The 21,821-nt window shown below is 37.4% G+C and overlaps 1 protein-coding gene and 1 pseudogene across 1 annotated transcript in view; one reads left to right on the forward strand and one right to left on the reverse strand.

Annotated features, from left to right (window-relative positions):
- The window catches only part of MCU (mitochondrial calcium uniporter), a 226,649-nt gene that overhangs the window by 126,227 nt on the left and 78,601 nt on the right, over positions 1-21,821 (reverse strand). The gene's annotated exons all lie outside the window — the stretch shown is intronic.
- Positions 4,120-4,909, forward strand: LOC132475972 (glycoprotein endo-alpha-1,2-mannosidase-like; annotated as a pseudogene).

Below are 21,821 nucleotides of genomic sequence, written 5' to 3' on the forward strand. Positions count from 1 at the left end.
CTTCTTATCCTCAAACTCCTTGCCTGACAAATTCAAACCATCAAATCTTTCCTGATTACCAATAACAAGACACCAAATTCTACAGCAAAAAGCTCTCTATCTAACATTCCCTCCATAGTATCACCCGCCTTCACCCCATTCCAGTGTTCCAATTCTTAAAATTAAATTAAGATGGCAAAAATATCCAGAAATAAATGAATAAACTATTCATTGAATTACTATCTCTACGTGCCTGTCAGACCAATTAAATGGGCATCACATTATCACCAAATTAAAAAAACATTCTGGGGACTTCCCTGGTGGCACAGTGGTTAAGAATCTGCCTGGGGCTTCCCTGGTGGCACAGTGGTTGAGAATCTGCCTGCTAATGCAGGGGACACAGGTTTGAGCCCTGGTCTGGGAGGATCCCACATGCCGTGGAGCAACTAGGCCCGTGAGCCACAACTACTGAGCCTGCGTGTCTGGAGCCTGTGCTCCACAACAAGAGAGGCCGCGATAGTGAGAGGCCCGCGCACTGCGATGAAGAGTGGACCCCGCTTGCCACAACTAGAGAAAGCCCTCACACAGAAACGAAGATCCAACACAGGAAAAATAAATAAATTAATTAATAAACTCCTACTCCCAACATCAAAAAAAAAAAAAAACTGCCTGCCAATGCAGGGGGCGTGGGTTCAAGCCCTGGTCCAGGAAGATCCTACATGCTGCGGAGCAACTAAGCCCGTGTGCCACAACTACTGAACCTGCACTCTGTAGCTCGTAAGCCACAACTACTGAGCCCGCATGCCACAACTACTGAAGCCTGTGCACCTAGAGCTCGTGCTCCACACAAAGGGAAGCCACCGCAATGAGAAGCCCCCACACCACAACGAAAAGTAGCTCCTGCTCGCCGCCAACTAGAGAAAGCCTGTGTGCAGCAACGAAGACCCAACGCAGCCAAAAATAAATAAATAAACATATTTATTTATTTTTTAAAAAACCCTCTATTTTCCTTCAAAATTTAGAGGTCATTTCTCCAATATTTAGTAGATTTCACTGTTGAGAAGCTTGAGCTTCGATTTCTGATCTTTTGTAGTAAAACTTGTTTTTCTCTTGATTCTGTACGATTTTCTTTTTTAAAATCATTACTATGAAATTTAAGAGGTCCTTTGATGTGGATCTCACTATGCTTGGCAATTGTTGGATTATTTCAATATAGAAACTCGTATTTCAGTTATGGAAAGTTTCTTGGAATGGCTTCTTTGATGATTTCTTCTCCATTTCTACTATTCTCTATTTCTGGAACTCCTATTACTTGAACCTCTTTTGGTTATTGAACCTCTTGGACGGGTCCTCTAATTTTCTTACTCTTCTCTCCTAAATTATATTTCTTTCTTTTAGTTCTAGTTTCTTGGTCACTTCAAAACTTTTATGGAATACTCTGTTATGTTTTTAATTTCTAAAATCTGTTTGGTTTTCTGAAAGTTCCTTTTTTAGAGCACCCTATACTGGATGAATTACTTTTTTTCTGAGGATTATTAGTGATATATTAAAATTTTTTTTCCTTCTTCCTGCATAAGCTCTGTTTCCTTTAAGTTGCTGTTTCCTATTTGCTTTGGCTTTGCTCATATTAAAATTGTTTCTCAAATATCTAGTGATCTTTCACTGATTCCTCATATTTAGGAGTGGGGAGTGATGGCTAAAAAGCTAATTGGAAACTTTATGCAAATAGTGGTCTTCACTGCAAAAGTGATCTGGTTGTGCTATTTCCCTGGGGATACCCAAATGATTAGTATCTTTAAGTCTTTTCTTTTAGATTATGTCAGGTTCTCCAGAGAAAATTACCAATCTCTTACTTTGAAGGTAAAAGCTTGTCTGCCAATGTTCTCAGACAAATGAGGGAAGCAGGCTAGAAATACCAATATTCAATACATCAATTTCCATTTATTCCTCCTCTTTCAGTACATTACCCATGCCCTCATGGTGTCCGGGGTTCCTCATTCCAGAAAATCTGTTTCATTTTTTGGGGGGGATTGAATTTTCAGTTTTCTTCCAGGATGGGGGAAGAGAATCTGGGGGACTAAGTACCATGTAAAGAGATTTTCAATGAATCCTTCAACTAATTTCTCCTGCTGTCTCATTCCTATTTCACAAAGGTATTGGAAGATGTTTCAGGGTAAGCCAGGTTCCTTTTCAATTTACACCATTACTAATTTCAGGATTCAGTAAAGAAGTACTCATTCTTCTTCTCTTCAGATTTCTAAATCTAAAATTTCCAGTCCCTTCCATTTCCCTCCCCTTTCCTTTGTCTTTTGTTCCCATTGTGGATTTATGCCTAAAAAAACAAAAACCTTTGTTATTTTAGTGGAGTTTTGAGAAAGAGTGAAGGTAAATCTGTGTTCAATGAACCATCTGACTAGAGTTAACATATACAGTAGTCCCCCCTTATCTACAGGGTATATGTTCTAAGACCCCCAGTGGATGCCTGAAAACTGTGGATACGACCAAATCCCAGATATACTATGCTCTTTCCCATACATACGTACCTATGATGAGGTTTAATTTATAAATTAGGCACAGTAAGAGAATATCCAAATTTCCAGCATCACTACTCTTGTGCTTTGGGACATTATTAAGTAAAATAAGGGTTACTTGAACACAAGCACTATGATACCAAGACAGTCCATCTGATAACCTAGATGGCTATTAAATGACTAATGAGAGAGATATGCTGGACAAAGGGATGATTCACATCCTGGACAGGACAGAGCAGGATGGCAAGCACACTACTCAGAACAGCTCACAATTTAAGAATTATGAATTGTTTATTTCTGGAATTTTTCATTTAATATTTTCTGACCGTGATTGACCATGGGTAACTGAAACTGCATGAATAAGGGTATACTTAGAAGATAGTTGTTAACAGAATACATCCCAAGAGTTCTCACCAAAAAGAGAATTTTCTTCTTCTTTTCTTTTTACTGTATCTATATGAAATGATGGATGTTAACCAAACCTACTGTGATAATCATTTCACAATATATGTAAATCAAACTGTACATCATGCTCTACACCTTACATTTATACAGTGATGTATGTCAATTATTTCTCAATAAAGCTGGAAAAAAATCTACCATCTTTAATTGGAAGCACCCACATTTATTTAGATCATATCTGAAATCCAATACTAAAATCCAGGGGCAGATCAAGCCACAAAATTCTAAAAAGCTATCTTGGTGATAATAGTAACAGTAAAGTTAAGGTGCACTGTCTACTATACTTTCCCCCAGCCTTTAAAATTTGCCACAAAGCTGAAAAAGAAAAAAAGTATAATATTCTAATAACCATTAGGTGTTGATGGCCAATGGTATCTGGAAGGTCAACTTCAAGGTTTTGTGATGTTTGTTATTGTTTTAAAGAATGATAAGAGTAATGGAGGTGGCACTCATTGAAATGCATTAGCATATGCTAAATGACACCCCCACAGGCACCAGGACAGTTCCAAGGCTAACCATAAAAGGCCAAAAAGTGGGCGGTGGCCCATATCCTGGAAATCCCCACCCCTCCTCCAAAATAGTTGGAATAATCCTCCCACTTGTTGGTCTATGAAATTACCCAGCCCATAAAAACTAACCACCCCGTATTTTGGGGCCACTCTTGACTTTTGAGATGGACTGCATTCTGTCTATGGAATGTGTATCTCTCTAAATAAATCCACGTCTTACCTATCAAAAAAAAAAAAAAAAGAGTAATGGAGGTGGGGAGACATAGGGATGGACTTGAGGAGAAGCAAATCACTTCTTTTCAAAAGTTATTTTTCTAAATGTTTTCCACTGGGTACCATTTTCCTTTAAGTTTCATAAAGAAAATCTATTTTGTCCCACCCCTCAGGCTCCTTTTGGGTGGCAGGGCTGGTTGGGTCTCTGCTGTGCTGAGGCTGCTGGCTTTTGCTTTACTCCCAGCCTCACTGGCTCTGCTGGCAGAGTCCCTGCTGACAGCCAGATTCCTAGACCCTGGGCTGCTACATTCCATATATAGGAATTTTACTCCCTGGAGTTATGCAGTACAGAGTTTGAAGGACTGTATGAATCGGTCCTTCCCAGAAATAAGCAGCTAAACATTTACTATTTTGGAGTTTAAAGCATGCCATCATCGAAGTTTCAAAAAAGGACTTGTATCATTTTGTCACTTTCTATTCTGTTTATTTTCTCTCCGATGATAGGTTTAAAAATGGCAAGATCAAATTAAGCTACTTTTGGAGATCCTTTTGGACTTGATCTTCTTCCAGAACTTCATTGATGAACTACTCACTTGGGGGAAAATTTTGATTCCCCAAAGAGTGACACAATCAGCAGTAAAACAAATATCAAGAGTTTAAAGCTGTTGAGATCACTATGAAACCCTCCAAAACCTCTGAACCTTACCTGGGAGAATTGTCACTTCTGAATTATTAGTTACATGTATTTTATTACAGTTGATACAGAAAACTACAATTTGGTGGAACCATCTAGTCTTGGAGCTTTGGGACCCTAGAATAGCCAGGAATTATCCACAAGGGAGACCCAGCCCCCGAGATGACAGTGGCTCTAGCTTTTACCCTGAGAGGTTCTTTGGTCAGTGTCCTTTGGTCATAGAAACTCACATGAAACAAATGCACTCAGCTTCAATTAGTGTACTAGTATTAGCCCTATCTTGGTACACACCTGATTCAAAGGATGAGAATGATGAGACTACTGATGACTTAGTACCAACTATTTTGGATAAAGATCATATATATAACCTGAAGCAGAAAAGAAAGAGGAGTAAAATGTTCTTTTGTGAAGATAATACAGAAATTAGTGAAGATTTACACACTAAATTTCTTAGGTGTCTACTAAAAATAAGAGTTGTTAATTATGAGAATTTAAGTATTTATAAAGAAGTTAAAAAATAAACTGCTCCAAAGAAGGAAGGAAGGAAAGAAAGGGAGGGAGGGAGAGAGGAAGGGAGGGAGGGAGGAAAGAAGGAAGAAATCTATCTTAACTAATGAACAGATGAAACTTTTGAAAGTTTCTTAATACATATATTACACTAACCCTTCACCAGGCAAAGAAAATTCTATGATGGAACAGTATTCTAAGAAAGTAAGCTTAGGGGTGCATGGAACAAGGAAAATCTGGGGTCACTTTCCCTCAGGACTTGGGCTTCTATCACCAGTGTAAATCAAACATCTAGTGGCCTCTAAGTTATGAAAGACAACTAAGTAAAGAATGGATGGGGGATTGGAGGATTCCCTTATAACATGTGCCCAACTTTGATTGTTATTTCTCTTGTCTACCACCTCTGGCATGTGACTGTCGGGTAACAAGTGTTGGTCTAGATAATGACTACACAAAACTTGCATGCCATGAAGAAATGAGAATATAAGCAGCCCAGCAGATTTTCTTCTCATAAACTAGTTTAAAACCATGAATGAAATCACAGTACTGCTCAAGTAAAACAATTCTCGTTTCACTAGAACACCATACTGAGAGTCAAGAGAAGATTCTTCCCCCGCGTCACTCACCAAATTAGGAAATCACAGAGAAGAATATTTTCCCCACAAATCTGCTCTCTCCCTTGTACTCCTCCTTTCAGAAAATGGTACTATCATTTAGTTGTTGAAATTATAAACTTGGCTATCATTCTTAACTCCTTCCTCCCACCTTCCTTCCTTCAGTCACCAAAAACTGTGAGTTCTAGTTTTTATATAGCTGTTAAATCCATCTGTTTCTATATCTCCAAGTCCCTGCCTCCCATCTATCCTACACAACATAACCAAAATTATCTTTCTAAAATGCTAATCTTTTCATGTCACCCTCTTGCTTAAAACCCATTTCATTAGCTTTAAGAATTTTTAAAAGTGCAAATATTTAAGGGGAAGAACAAAAGCAGTAACAGATTTCCAAGAGTTCACTGTCATGAGTATATACTTGCGAAAGGGCCAAAAGAAAAGATATGGATTAGTAAAATGCCAGGAGGAAAGAGAGGAGCAGCAGTGGGGGGCCAGGCTGTGATTAAAGCCAATGCTAAAATTAAAGGCAGCATAAAAACTATTTTTAAAAATGAGTAAATTGCCTTTGTGGCACATTAAAATTGTAATGTTACTTCACACAATAACTTAGATTTTTCAATTCAATAAATATTTAATAGAGCTTCTACTACATGGAAGGCTTTGGGTTATCCACTTATTTGCAATAAGCCACCATTCCAAAGACTTGCCACAATTCCACTTCCCCCATAGCCTACCCACAAGATAACACCTTCTCTGACTTCACTTAAAAACAGAGTTACAAAGTATTTATGGATGGAATAATATGATGTCTGTAATTTGATTTAAAATAATTCTGGGAAGGGAGCTAGTGGGGGGAGGGGAAAGATATAACAAGATTAGCAAAATGTTCATATGCTGAAGTTGAATAATGGGTACGTTGGGGTTCATGGATTAATTATATTATTCTCCTCACCTTGTGTATTTTGAAATTTTTCTATGATAAGAAGTAAAACTAAACCAAAAAATATTAAAAGAAAAAGTGACCCTAGTGCTAAAACACAATGCTTTTTTCATTCAGCAAGGTTTCATACAGGATAGGTAGGTAGATTTTCATATTTCAGGCATTGCTTTGATATGATTTTGAACCACAGTTAGAAAGGTTATTCTTTCAAATTCAATTGTGTAACATAAAGACTTATACCAAAAATTAAAGAGAAAGTGTATGAGAAATCAAAGTTTATTTTCTTAGGTAACAGCTTCTGCAACTGACATATAGAAAACACATTTGCTTTAAGAAAGCCTGAGTAGTGGGCTTTCCCTGTGGCGCAGTGGTTAGGAATCTGCCTGTCAATGCAGGGGACACAGGTTCGAGCCCTGGTCCAGGAAGATTCCACGTGTCGCAGAGCAGCTAAGCCCGTGTGTCAAAACTACTGAGCCTTCACTCTAGAGCCCGTGAGCCAGAACTATTGAACCCGCGTGCCACAGCTACTGAAGCCTGCACGCCTAGAGCCCGTGGCTCTGCAACAAGAGAAGCCACTGCAATAAGAAGCCTGCGCACCGCAACGAAGAGTAGCCCCCACTCACCCCAACTAGAGAAAGCCCACGTGCAGCAAGACCCAACACGGGCAAAAAAAAAAAAAAAAAAAAAAAACCGAGTAGCACCATACTTGCATTCTTTTGTTCCTCGATCCATTACAGAAAAAAAATTTTTCTTAAAGTTAGTATCTATTTCACAAATACTTGATTTTAAGTAGTCCTGGTTGATATAGGATAGGCTATAGGGCGTTTTGTACTTCCAATACTGAAGTTTCTATGAATGTGATCATGCTGTTTATCTCTAAAACTACCCTTGGTGTTGGTTATAATGCCCTACAGCAGCAGTGGGGTGGGGGGAGGGAGCATGGTTCAGGCAGTAATGTGAGCGATGGGGAGCAATAGGGAGCAGCAGATGAAGCTTCGCTCACTTGCCCGCCACTCACCTCTTGCTGTGCAGCCCGGTTCCCAACAGGACCGGTACCAATCTGGGGCCCAGGGGTTGGGGACCCTTGGCCTACAGCAGGGTTTCTTAACTTCAGTACTACTGACATTTTGGGCTGGATAATTCTTTGTTGTAGGGGGCTGTCCTGTGCATTGTAGTATGTTTAGAAGCAGCCTTGGTCTCTAGCCACTGATGCCAGAATCAATGCTGCCCCCAATCAGTTTCTGACAACGAAAAATGTCTCCAAATATCTCCGGGGTCGGGGGGGGGCGGCAAAATTACCTCCTCTTGAGAACCACTGCCCTCCAGCAATTAGACAATATAATTTTTGCTTACTTAAAAAATACCCGGGACTTCCCCAGTGGTGCAGTGGATAAGGATCCACCTGCCAACGCAGGGGACACGGGTTTGATTCCTGGTCCGGGAAGATCTCACATGCCATGGAGCAACTAAGCCCGTGCGCCACAACTACTGAGCCCGTGTGCCGCAACTACTGAAACCTGTGCACCTAGAGCCCGCGCTCCGCAACAAGAGAAGCCACTGCAAGGAGAAGTCTGTGCACAGCAATGAAGAGTAGCCCCTGCTCGCCACAACTAGAGAAAGCCCCACGCAGCAACAAAGACCCAATACAGCCAAAAATAAATAAAAATAAATCTTAAAAAAAAAATACCCTTACTTCATAAATACATTTTCCTAATCTAAGACAGTAAGACACCCTGGAGTGTGTGTATATGTTGCCATCATTACTTACAGGAACAGCTTCCTAGTCGCAGAATCATAGAAGTGTCTTGATCTAGTTTGATGTTCTCAATATGGACCACAGCCCAAATCTGTGGCTGTATTCAAGAATTTAGGAGTTTTCTATAAAACGTTTAAAATTTTCTGCGTTTACCACTGATGATCTTTGAAAATTTGGGTCATCTGACTGAATACTTTATAATTAAGTGTTGCCAGGATATTTGTGCCCATATTTGTATTTACCAACACAGGAAATCATCAGTTTCCCTCACTATCCTAGGCTAATGAGAAAAGTAGAGAGGCAGGCAATACAGTTGAGCCAGTGAAGGCCAAATGATATCATGATACACTAAATCAAAGACTTATAATAGTTTTAATAAAAACAATTAAAGAATTAAATTATCATCTCATGCACTGTAGTCTAGGTAGCCCAATGCAAAAGAACCTATAGTGTAGCAAGGAATAACATATTCACATGGGAAGCAGCATTTTAGTTTCAGCAAACCATTATCATTCATCATGCTGATGTTGTTAATACACTGATTTTGTAGTTTTGTTTGTACTACACTTGTTTTGGCTTTGTAGCTCTACATGGATGTAACAGAGGGAACTTCTATTTAGCTTCATGTTTGTCTACACTAAAGCTGAGTACATAATTAAAAACAACAACAATATAGTTTAAGAGTTTGAATATTCCTTTGAAAGGATCTGCACAATACTCAAATTTGAAAATTGCTGATCTAGTCCACTGTCTTCATTTTACTCAGAAGAAACTACAGTCCAGTGGTATTAGTAACTTGTCCAAAAATCACACACCTAATCACTGGCAAAGAGAGCATTACAACTATAGGTCATTTCATGCACCAATTGTTATTGTATACCTCAGTGTCCTGTTTAAACAACATACTTAAGTAATCATAACTGGAAGTTTTTTCTTTTCACATACCACATTCTAAATTGAACTTATAAACAGTGAAATAACTCAGTATTAGAGATACAGTATAAACAGACTATAGCAATACATTATTTTACATGTATTTGCCTACAAAATAAGACTGAGCTATCATTCTATTAAAAAATAAAAAAGAGTATATGGATGTTACTCTTGATCACGAGCCGTCCCAAATTTCAATCTTCCAATCCCACACCTTGTAAGGCTTCTTGGCATTTTAGAGGTTGCTTAAATGTTGCATTTTTTTTTTAACTGTGAAACATTAGAAAAAGTTTTCTAACAATAAGGAATTGTTACATTACCAATAGTATGTTCATGTAACAGAACACTTGAATAAAGATAGTGACCATTTATTAAATGATACTGTATATCAGATTTTGTGATAAATGCTTCATATGACCTCATTTAATTTTTACAACAATCCTATAATTTATCTCCATTTTACTAATGAGGTTTACTTTCCAACTCATGTGTTAAGCTGAAAAGTCCAGAATCAAAGTCTGATTCCAGATTCTGAACTTAAGCTTTATGAAAAACTTCCACATATTAAAATTCTCATGTCAGTGTCACATGAAAAGATATTCAATGTAATGCTATGTGATAAAAACAGCATAGAAATAACATATACAGGAAAAGTCAGGAAGGTTCCAAACTGTTAAAAGTGAATATATCACTAGGTCTTATTTTCACACAATTGCACTTTCTAATTTATTTGTAGTGAATAAATATCACTTGCTAAACAACAACAGAGTTTTAAATAATAAAAATCAAACCAGCCTGGGCAACCTAGTCATTCACGGCAGTCTTGGCAACAAGACCCCCATGCTCTAGTTACAAATTATGACTTAGGTTCCAAACAGCTTAAAAATAAAAAATCTTCCTTTCCCTGTTTCTTATACTAGGTAGTCTCAGTGAGGATTTACCTATAAATAAGCCAAAAAAAAAAAAAAAAAAGAAGAGAAAAAAAAAAAAGGAAAAAAAATAGCATGTCATTTTACAAATTTTCTTCTCAGTGTTGAACATCTTTCATGTGATAATTACTTAATAAATGGCCATTTTCATACAGCTTCCCAATGACACAATTTGAGAATTATGCAGGAAATTTTATAACTGCATTAAATGTTAATCAGTTTCAAAAAAATACTGTATTTGTGAAACTTATTAGCTAACCATTTAAATGGAACATTCCTTTCATTGTGCTTTTAAAATCCATTTACTTCTGAAAGAAGCCTGTATTTGCTCAAAACAGAAGTCTGAGATAAGCCTGTGATGATAGAACTTATTTGCCTTTAATAGTTAATTTTAAGTCTTGGTTTTGAGGCAACAATGTAAGCAATCATATTAGTAATACAGAACAAAAAGGAAAGCATTGGGCTTCCCTGGTGGCGAAGTGGTTGACAGTCCGCCTGCGGATGCAGGCGACACGGGTTCGTGCCCCGGTCTGGGAAGATCCCACATGCCGCGGAGCAGCTGGGCCTGTGAGCCATGGCCGCTGAGCCTGCGCGTCCGGAGCCTGTGCTCCGCAATGGGAGAGGCCACAACGGTGAGAGAGGCCCGCATACCGCAAAAAAAAAAAAAAAAAAAAGAAAGCATTAGTTTGGTAATGTATAATACTAACCTATGGGATTAATTGTGTGAATTTAATTAAACCTTTCTGCTCTGATCTATTTCTCATTTCACTTTAAGAAACAGAAGAAAGGTGACATCAGATAATCTTAGTGCAGTCTAACTGCTAGGATATAAAACTATGAAGATGCCTAAAACTTTAAAAGTCAGAAAAGTTTTTCCTGAAACAAAAATCAAAGTACTCAAAAATACAAATATTTTATTAGCACTAGACTATCTTCACCACACAGTTACAGTAAGTCAGATCTTCCTTGTTTTATTAGTTTCCTATTCTTTCTGTAATAAATTACCACAAAATTAGTTTTAAAATAACACATTTATTCTCTTATAGTTCTGGAGGTCAGAAATTCGAAATGAGTCTCACTGGGCTAAATAAAGTCAAGGTTTCAGTAAGGCTAGTTTCTTCTAGAGGCTCTGAGACAAGAATCTGTTTCCTTACCCTTTTTCACTTCTAGAGGCCTCCTCCATTCCTTGGCTCATGACCCCTTCCTCATATCACATCTACCACTAACTTTCATCTCCTGTTTCCCTATTATAAGGACCCTATTATAAGGACCCTTGTGATTATATCAGACTCATCTATATAATCCAAAATAATCTTCCCAAAGAGTTTAAGAGCAGCAAAGATTTGTCATTCAGCAGTGAGGTGTGTAACTATATTGCATCAAGTCTCTGGAACTAACAAAACTAAGTATTTCACCTTCTGCTAGCTAATGCCTAAAGGAGTTTTTCTATTTGATAACAAATAACAGCAATAAAAGGCAACCTCATGGCTTAATGCTGTTATGAGCTAATCACAGATAACCTAGATCCAAAAAATACTTTACTGCATTCAACATCCAATAAGGCCCAAGGACAAATGGTTATACACTTTCAGTATTTTCAACTGTTTAGGCATAATAGAAAGCAGTAAATAATATATCCTCTCATGTGTGTGCTGCATGTTCTTCACTAGCTTGTAACATATATAACATATAAAAAGCCTATGTAAAAAAATTACTGCAACTTTTGCTATTTTAAGCTATCTTGATATTACTACACTTTTGTATGTGCGTTAAAGACATTATTAGAGCAACATTATGCAGCTTACAAATAGATATTGTTTTCCAAATTTGTAAATAAGTTGTAAGGAAATGTAGATACTATCAAGCCACAGTTGCTATTTCAGATGAGAACAACCAAGAATGTAGGCCTTCCTCTACACCCAAATCCCACTTGAGGATTATGATATCTGCTAGGAGGGGCAGTCCACCTGCATTTCTCTTACTTCCACCTCTTTGTTGCAGAAGCTCTGTAAGAGACAAGAGCAGCTGAGAGGTCTGGTCCTCACTTCTTCCAGCCAGCCCCCACTTGTGGGACAGAAGTTCTACCACAGCAGGCAAGCCAGGAACACTGGGATCCCAACTGCCCTTGCCCCAGGTTGCTCATACGGTTAAAGTTTCTGCAACAGAAGACACCCAGAAGACCAAGCAGCAGTGTCATTCCAAGAGAAGGGGCCACTAGCTCACTTCCTACTCCAGGCATTAGCCCAGGGGTAAAGGCAGGACAGAAAAAGAAAGCTCCAAAAGTGTTCCCCAAGGAAAATGACTTTATTTGGAACACTGTGTGGGAAAGTTAATAGTGAGGGCACTACAGAAGATAATAGAGATTTTGGTGGTAAGCAGTTAAGAGACTGGTAAATCTTTGAGAGTAACAAGCTAGAACAGCTAGAATTTTACTAGGGAGAACCAGGGAAAGAAGCAGCTGAGAAGAGTTCTCCTGAGAAAAAACCTCAAAGGCTGGCTGCAAAATTATACCTGCAATGAGGCCCAATATTAACTGCATCAGCCTGTGGAAGAATTTATGTTACAGGCATTACTGATAATGAGCTAATTATAATGATAATGAGCAATTAGCGGAAGCTAACAGATGGGTGTGATACCTATAGAGACAGACAGCTAAACAAAGAGAACAGAGAAAGAGACAGCCAAAGACAGCCCTGCTAAAACCACCATCATCCTAGGATGATTCTGTGCATGCCAAAGACTGTGACTTCTGAGGAACAATATCAGTAGCTACACACTATAGGGAAAATAGACTTCACTAAAATGGTCCAGCCAAGCCACTAAACAAATAAACAAGTAAACAACAACATCCAATTTGGTGAATGTGTGGGAATTGGGGGTGGAATCATATTCTCAGTTGCTAAAATATGTTATCTAAAATATCCAGTTTTTACTATATATAAAATAGATAACTAATAAGGACCTACTGTATAGCCCAGGGAACTCTACTCAATACTCTGTAATGACCTATATGGGAAAAGAATCTAAAAAAGAGTGGATATATGAATATGTATAAATGATTCATTTTGTTGTTCAGCAGAAACTAACACAACACTGTAAATCAACTATACTCCAATAAAAATTAATTCAAATAAATAAATAAAATAAAATATCCAGTTTTTGGTAAAAAATTATGAAACATGCAAAGAAACAGAAAAGTATGGCCCCTACATAAGAAAAAAGAGCAAGCAACAGAAATTGCCTTTGAAAGAGTTCAGATGTTGGACTTAGCAGGCAAAGACTTTAAAACAACTATTATAAATATGTCTGAAGAATTAAAGGAAAAAAATGCTTTAAAAAAGTAAAGGAAGGGCTTCCCTGGTGGCGCAGTGGTTGAGAATCTGCCTGCTAATGCAGGGGACACGGGTTCGAGCCCTGGTCTGGGAGGATCCCATATGCCACGGAGCAACTAGGCCCGTGAGCCACAACTACTGAGCCTGCGCATCTGGAGCCTGTGCTCCGCAACATGAGAGGCCGCAATAGTGAGAGGCCCGCGCACCACGATGAAGAGTGGCCCCCGCCTGCCACAACTAGAGAAAGCCCTCGCACAGAAACGAAGACCCAACACAGCAAAAATTAATTAATTAATTAATTAACTCCTACCCCCAACATCTTCTAAAAAAAAAAAGTAAAGGAAACCATGATAATTTCTTGTCAAATAGACAATATCATTAAGATATAGAAATTATTTTAAATAATGTAAATTCAGGAGTTGAAAAGTACAATAACCAAGAAGAAAAATGCATTCCAGGGACTGAACAGTAAATATGAATTAGCAGAAAAATCAGTGAACTTGAATATAGATGGATAGACATTGTACAATCTGAAGAACATAGAGAAAAAAGAAAGAACACATATGAACAGTCTCAGAGAAAAGCGGAAAACCATAAAGCACTGCAACATATACATGGTGAGAAGAGAGAAGAAAACTTTTTTCACAGAAGTAGAGAAAGGAAGAGAAAAAATATTCAAAGAAATAATGGCTAAAAACTTACCAAATTTGATTAAAACAATCTACATTTCCAAGAAGCTCAACAAATTCCAAGTAGGAAAGCACAAAGAGACATCACACATATACAAGACATGTCATAGTAAATATCTTGAAAGCAGCAAGAGAAAAACAACTTCTCACTCACAAGGAAATCCCAAAAAGATTACACCAGATTTTTCATCAGAAATAATGAAGGCTAAAAGGCAGTGTGATGACATATTCAAAGTGCTGAAACCCAAAAAATACATCAACCAAGAATCCTATATTCAGGGGACTTCCTTGGTGGTCCAGTGGTTGAGACTCTGCGCTTCCACTGCGGGGGGCATGGGTTCAATCCCTGGTTGGGGAACTAAGATCCAACATGCCGTGTGCTGCAGCCCCCCCACCAAAAAACAGAATCTTATATTCGGTAAAACCATAAACCATCTTTCAAAATGAAGACGGATAAAGACATTCCCAGATAAACAAACACTGAAAGAATTCATTGCTGAGAATTCACTGCTAGCAGACCTGCCTTACAAGAAATAGTAAAGGAAACTATTCAGGTTGAAAGCATATGACCCCAAAAGTAATTCAAATCTACTTAAAAAAATCAAAGATATAATATAAATGCACATTTCTTCACCTCTCAACTATTTAAAAAGCAATTATTGAATATATAAAACAATATGTATATAGTTGTATTATTGAGCCTGCAACATTTAGGAATGTAATATATTTGATAATAACAGCATAAGATAAGTAAGAAGAAGCAAAGTTGTATTGGAGTAAGGAAATGACACCAAAAAGTTACTTGAATTCACAGAAAGGAAGATAACAAATGATAAATAAGAAGATTTAGTATAAGAAACTATATAAAAAAACTTGCTTCCATTCTTCTCTCTGCTTCTTTCAAAAGCATAAAATTATATAAAGTAATTATTATTATACTATTAGGTTTTTAACATACATAGCTATAATATATATAATAACAATAGCACAGAAGGGGAGGAGGAAATAGAGCTATATTAGAATATATATATATATATATATATATATATATTTTTTTTTTTAACGGTACGCAGGCCTCTCACTGTTGTGGCCTCTCCCGTTGTGGAGCACAGGCTCTGGACACGCAGGCTCAGCGGCCATGGCTCACGGGCTCAGCCGCTCTGCGGCATGTGGGATCCTCCCGGTCCGGGGCACGAACCCATGTCCCCTGCATTGGCAGGCGGACTCTCAACCACTGCGCCACCAGGGAAGCCCTGGAGTATATTTTGATGTTTCACTGGAATTTAGTATAAATCTTAAGTAGATTTTGGCAAGTTATCTGTGGTAAGCCCTGAGCACTCAGAAAGAAAATGATTTAAAAAAAATTAGTGAGAATAATCATCAAAGGAATTAAAATGTTACCCTAGAAAATATTCACGTAATGCAAAAGAAAGCAGTAAAGAATAAACAGAAGAATAGGAACATAAGACATCACATGCTGGGCCATAAAACTAGCATCAATAAATTTAAAAGGACTGAAACCACACAAAGTACATTCTCTGACCATAAAAAATACAATCAGAAATCAATAACAGAAGGAAATTTGGGAAATCCACAAATTCGTGGAAATTTTTAAAACTTCTAAATAACCAATGGAACAAAGAAGAAATCACAAGGGAAATGAGAAGATACTTTGACATGAATGAAAATGAAGACACAACATAACAAACTTATGGAATGTAGTAGCTAAAGTGGTGCTCAGATGGAAACTCTCAAATCAATAACCTAATCTTCCACCTTAAGACCACACAGTGTATGATTCTATTTGAGAAATGTCCAGAGTAAGTAAATCCATACAGAAAGTATACTACTGATTACCTATAAGTGGGAGGATTGAGGGGGAAATGGGTATGCGGTTTCTTTTTGAGGTGATGAAAATATTTGAAAACTGATTGTAGTGATGGCTGTACAACTCTATGAATATACTAAAAAATAATTATATACTTTAAATGAGTGAATTGTATGGTTTTAAATTATAACTCAATAGGCTGTTAAACACACTCAAATAAATAAATAAATAAATACAGATTGTACATTACATCAATACCAAGACTTTTTTTCACATGTTAACATCTGTGAAATCAAAATGCATCTACCTTCAATGGAATCTCTCACAGCAAAACAACAATTGGACACAGTTGTCATTGCCTGTGCAAGCAAGAACTTAGTTTTCATGGAGTATCTGCAACTTCAACCTCTTTACTTCCTTCAACAAATCACTTAATGTTCATTTTAGAAAGAAATATGAGTCCTTCTGTTGAATGGACATTCCACTGACACTAAAATCAAGAAAGTGCCAACCTAGAGATTATCATACTAAGTGAAGTTAAGTCAGACAGAGAAAGACAAATACTATATGATATCACTTATATGTGGAATCTAAAAAATGGTACAAATGAACTTATTTACAAAACAGAAACAGACTCAAAGACACAGAAAACAAACTTTACCAAAGGGAAAGGAGGGAAGGATAAATTAGGAGTATGGGATTAATAGATATACACTACCATATGTTAAATAGGTAAACAACAAGGATTTACTATATAGCACAGGGACCAATATTCAGTATCCTGTAATAACCTATAATGGAAAAGAATCAAGAAAAAGATTATGTATATAACTGAATCACTTTGCTGCACACTTGAAACTAATACAATATTGTAAATCAACTATACTTCAATTAAAAAAAAGAAAAGAAAGTGCCAGCATCAAAAGGTATAGAACATATGTCAGGAGCTTGGAAGAAAACTCCACAGACAATAGTGGAACATTTTCTAAAAACACAGGATGACGCTGTATAGAAAAATATGGATATCCACAACCCTGGGTAAAAAAAAAAAAATGATTCCCAAAACCTGGGCTCTGAATATTAAGAAGTTTTAAGGTTACCTTAAGCAATTTATTTCACTTATGTATTCCTTTTTACGTGTGATATGTAATTTTTATATATCTAAAGAAAATTTTCAATGAGCATGAAATTTTGCATGATGAAGCATTATGTCATAGTTCAATCATTTTTTAAAATGCTACATAAAATAATGGTGTATTTTACAACTGATGGCATCTTAAAGGCAATTAAATACGGTATATTAGTAACAACAATCAATGTGAGTGGACTAAAATTCATCATTTAAGAGGCTAAAATTATCACCTTGCTGAGTTCCTATAATGCACAGAGTTCAAGGTAGATTTGCCTAATTCTAATTTACTGGAATTCTAAAATGAATATTAAAGGCTAGATTTATTGAAAGGTTTTTAAATCAAGAAATGAATTACCAGAATCCCTAGTAGAGAAATTCTTCAGAACCTATTATTACTGACTATAAAGCAGATTTTTTTAAAACCTATTTTTTTGTTTGTTTTTTTAAATTAATTAATTATTTTTGGCTGCGTTGGGTCTTTGTTGCTGCGCGCGGGCTTCCTCTAGTTGTGGCAAGCGGGGGCTACTCTTCATTGTGGTGCGCAGGCTTCTCATTGTGGTGGCTTCTCTTGTTGCAGAGCCCAGGCTCTAGGTGTCCGGGCTTCAGTAGTTGGAGCTCGCGGGCTCTAGAGCGCAGGCTCAGTAGTTGTGGTGCACAGGCTTAGTTGCTCCACGGCATGTGGGATCTTCCTAGACCAGGGATGGAACCCATGTCCCCTGCACTGGCAGGAGGATTCTTAACCACTGCACCACCGGGGAAGTCCCTATAAAGTAGATTTTTTTAAAGAGAACACGTCTATCTTGCAACCTGGACAAGAGGGGTGAATTTTTTTTTTTTTCTTTTTGCGGTATGCAGGCCTCTCACTGTTGTGGCCTCTCCTGTTGCGGAGCACAGGCTCCGGATGCGCAGGCCCAGCGGCCATGGCTCACGGGCCCAGCCGCTCCACGGCATATGGGATCCTCCCAGACCGGGGCACGAACCCGTATCCCCTGCATCGGCAGGCGGACTCTCAACCACTGAGCCACCAGGGAGGCCCGGGGTGAATTTTTATAATACCAAAATGACATCAGAATCAAGTAGTTTCATTTAAGAGGACTCTAGGATTCCAGAGATAGAATGTATGAAAGATTCTATGGTAATTTTATTTTGAGCAAAAATAAATGTAATTTTAAAAAAGAAAATTATAAGTCATTTTTTTCTTGTTTTCTTCTCAGGATCAAAAATTGACTACTCTTTATTTCCAATCTTCTTCTTTCCCCTTAGAAAATTTTCACTCTAACAGATAGTACATGTCATTTTAAGAGTCTTAGCATTCTCTATGTTCCCTTAGAGGTTGTTTTTTCAAGTTGATCTGATCATCTAGCATGTGCCTAAATTAAAAGAACCTAACAAGAAGACAAAACAACCAGTACAATCTCTCCCAAAATTAAATAGACTTCTGTCCATTCATACACTCTGTTTTAATTCCTATGACAACTCTGAATTTTAATTTTCATTTTGCAGATAAGAAAACTAAACTTCAGAAACCTGGTGATTTGATCAAAGTCACTTAAGAAGTGGGGGAGGGGGAGAGACTCAGCACAAATCCTAAACCCTTATTTTCATTCTTTATAAATTCAGCAGAACCGGGACTTTCCTGGTCGAGCAGTGGTTAAGAATCCACCTGCCAATACAGGGGACACAGGTTCGAGCCCTGGTCCGGGAAGATCCCACATGCTGCCAAGCAACTGAGCCCATGTGCCACAGCTACTGAGCTTGCGCTCTAGAGCCTGTGAGCCACAACTACTGAGCCTGCATGCTGCAACTACTGAAGCCCGCACGCCTAGAGCCTGTGCTCCGCAACGAGAAGCCACCACAAATGAGAAGCCTGAGCACCGCAACAAAGAGTAGCTCCCGCTTGCCTGAACTAGAGAAAGCCCACATGCAGCAAAGAAGACCCAATGCAGCCAAAAATAAATAAAATAAAATAAATTAATTTAAAAAAATCAGAACTTAATGTGTTAGAGACAAAAGAGGTAAAAAGAACTGATTTGAAACAAAAATGCACACACACAGTCAAATCAAAATAGATATTTTCATTCCCTTCATAAAACTTCCAACTGAGCTCCTTTTTCAACAAGCAAGAATTCACACTGTCTTATACTAACTCTGGGTCTCTATATCTGTGTCTCAGTTTTCTTATCTGTAAATTGCAGGTAATATCTTTCCTAGGAAATCTCAGTGCTGAGAGGACCACCATAAACAGCAGAAGGAAAACTGTTTTAATTTGGAAACCCCTGAAGTTCTAAACCAACGTAATCCATTAAAATAGTTTTAAAAAACATAAAATAATCCGAATTTCAAAAAAATAATGCTTTTTAATACAGAATCTATAACTAATCTGTAATGTCAGAAGCAGGTTAACTGCCGTTCTGTGCCCAGAAGCAGAAAGAGATTAACTGCAAAGAGGCACAAGGGAACTTTTGGAGCAATGGAAATATTCTATGTGACTGTGGTGGTGGTTACAAAGATTTATATGCTTGTCAAAACTCAGTAATTGTACACTTAGGCTTAGTTCATTGCATGGTAAATTATACCTCAAAACAATTGATTTAAAAAGGAACAGAAGCCATAGAATCAAGGCCAGGTGCTTTAGAAGAGTCCCACACACACAAGGAACAATCTCTTGAGTAACACTTTCAACATCTACTGGTTTTTGGAGAAGTATTTGATGAGCATATTTAAATAGTAAGAAATAAAGAATTGTTAATTCATAGAAGTTCATTTGAAGAACCACAGAATGTTAAACAACTTGGTTTTCAATCATAATTGATTAATAAGTGTCAGAAATATAGGATGAGAAGGCCATGAAGTAGTGTCTTACCAATTTTACAGAAAGAGAATCAGAAGTACTGGAAAATGGACTATAATCCTGAATGTTCAGTTTTAATACCCTAGCTATAAGATTCTGCAATCTTCTAAAAGCACATTTGAAAAAAGACAATTATTTTTTAAATTATTTAAGGGTAAGATTGAAAAGTACTCAAGGGTTTTAGTACTCAAGCAGCCCTAAGCTACAGATTACTAGTTTATGACTTCAATTATCTAAATGTAATGATTAATGCAGATCTTCTGCTTCTTGCATATTTTGGACTTAGCAATACAGAGAGGTCATCGAAAAATAAAAGCTCATATTTGAACTTCAGAGACTGTGGCAAGCTTGATTTTACCATAAATTAGTAATGCTAATTAACAGGTGAGACTGCATTTAATCTATGTGACATCCAAGTAAATCTAGTCTTGTTGGACTTTTCCTATAAGTACAAAAATTTTTTAAAGGGAAAAGAGATACGAAAAAGGTACTTTTTTTTTTTTTTTTTTTTTTTTTGCGATATGTGGGCCTCTCACTGCTGTGGCCTCTCCCGTTGCGGAGCACAGGCTCCGGACGCGCAGGCTCAGCGGCCATCGCTCACGGGCCTAGCCGCTCCGCGGCATGTGGGATCTTCCCGGACCGGGGCACGAACCCGTGTCCCCTGCATCGGCAGGCGGACTCTCAACCACTGCACCACCAGGGAAGCCCGAAAAAGATACTTTTAATTTCAAACCTTCTATTAGTTTTATTCCAATTGATATAAACTTCAAGAAATGAAAAACATTAGTCTGGATTGCTTTTATGCTGGAAAGTTTTAGAGCTTCTGTAACTCACTGGTGAGAAAAAAGATTACTTACCCTTGATGAAGATATTTGCCTCTGATACCTGCAATACAAAGCCCTACAGGTTATTAAAATAATAATCTTTGAAACATAAGACATGTCCCAGGAAATAATAACTTCCCAGGAGGAACTGACATAAAGCAGAACAAAAGGCTAACAAACTTTTCCCTCCCTCTTGCTCATTACCCTCTCCCATTATCTCTCATTTTTTATGAGTAGCTCTAATTAAACCATTTGTAGATTTTGCAACATTGTATAGACAAAACTGTTTTAATTAATACATTTCTAAACTATGAGATAGTCAAATTAACTATCCTGTGCTATCAACCACTGAAATTTTTAGACTGATTTCATTTGGGCAAAACACAGTATTTTCACTAAGACCTTTGTTCTCTGTGCCCTAATATCTAATTGTTCCTAAAGGCAAAAATCACATCAATGTAAGTCTCAGTTTTATCCCATTCTATAACTTTGTGGTCATTAATGAATCTATATTGTGGCTACTAGTCAAAGAATTTACAGTGAACTTGTGCTATATACAAATTCAGAACCACCCTGATAAACTCCATTCTCTTCATGTAGCCAAAAAGTAACATTAATCAACTTTGAACTTCATGGCAATTACATTTCTTAGTTACTCTGTGTAGACTGTGCCCCATTTTTCAATTAGAAATATTAAAAATATAACCCCAAATCTATTTAAGAGAATGCAAACCATTTAAATTCAAATTACAATTATTCCCTACTGCACACTCTTCCTCATGAAAAGGTACAATTTACTGCTTAAACATTTTATAGTTTAAGCAGTGTATGTAAGAACTATTAGCCCAGTTGGTGAGCAGAAAATATTTGGGCACATGTGCTATAGCATGTTATGCTACCTTTCAGCTACCAGACCAAGCGCAAACTCAACTTCCAAAATAACTAGAATTCCTAGCTATGTAATACATTAAATTGCTGTATTACAACAAGGAAAAAATACTATGTCTACATGTAAATTCCACTCTTAATCAGCAACCATCTCCCCTGAAGTTTTTTGACATCCTGAAGTAACAAGTTCCATCCCTGGTCACAATTATA

The sequence above is a fragment of the Mesoplodon densirostris genome, chromosome 1 (genome assembly GCF_025265405.1).
Source record: "Mesoplodon densirostris isolate mMesDen1 chromosome 1, mMesDen1 primary haplotype, whole genome shotgun sequence".
Classification (NCBI taxonomy): domain Eukaryota; kingdom Metazoa; phylum Chordata; class Mammalia; order Artiodactyla; family Ziphiidae; genus Mesoplodon; species Mesoplodon densirostris.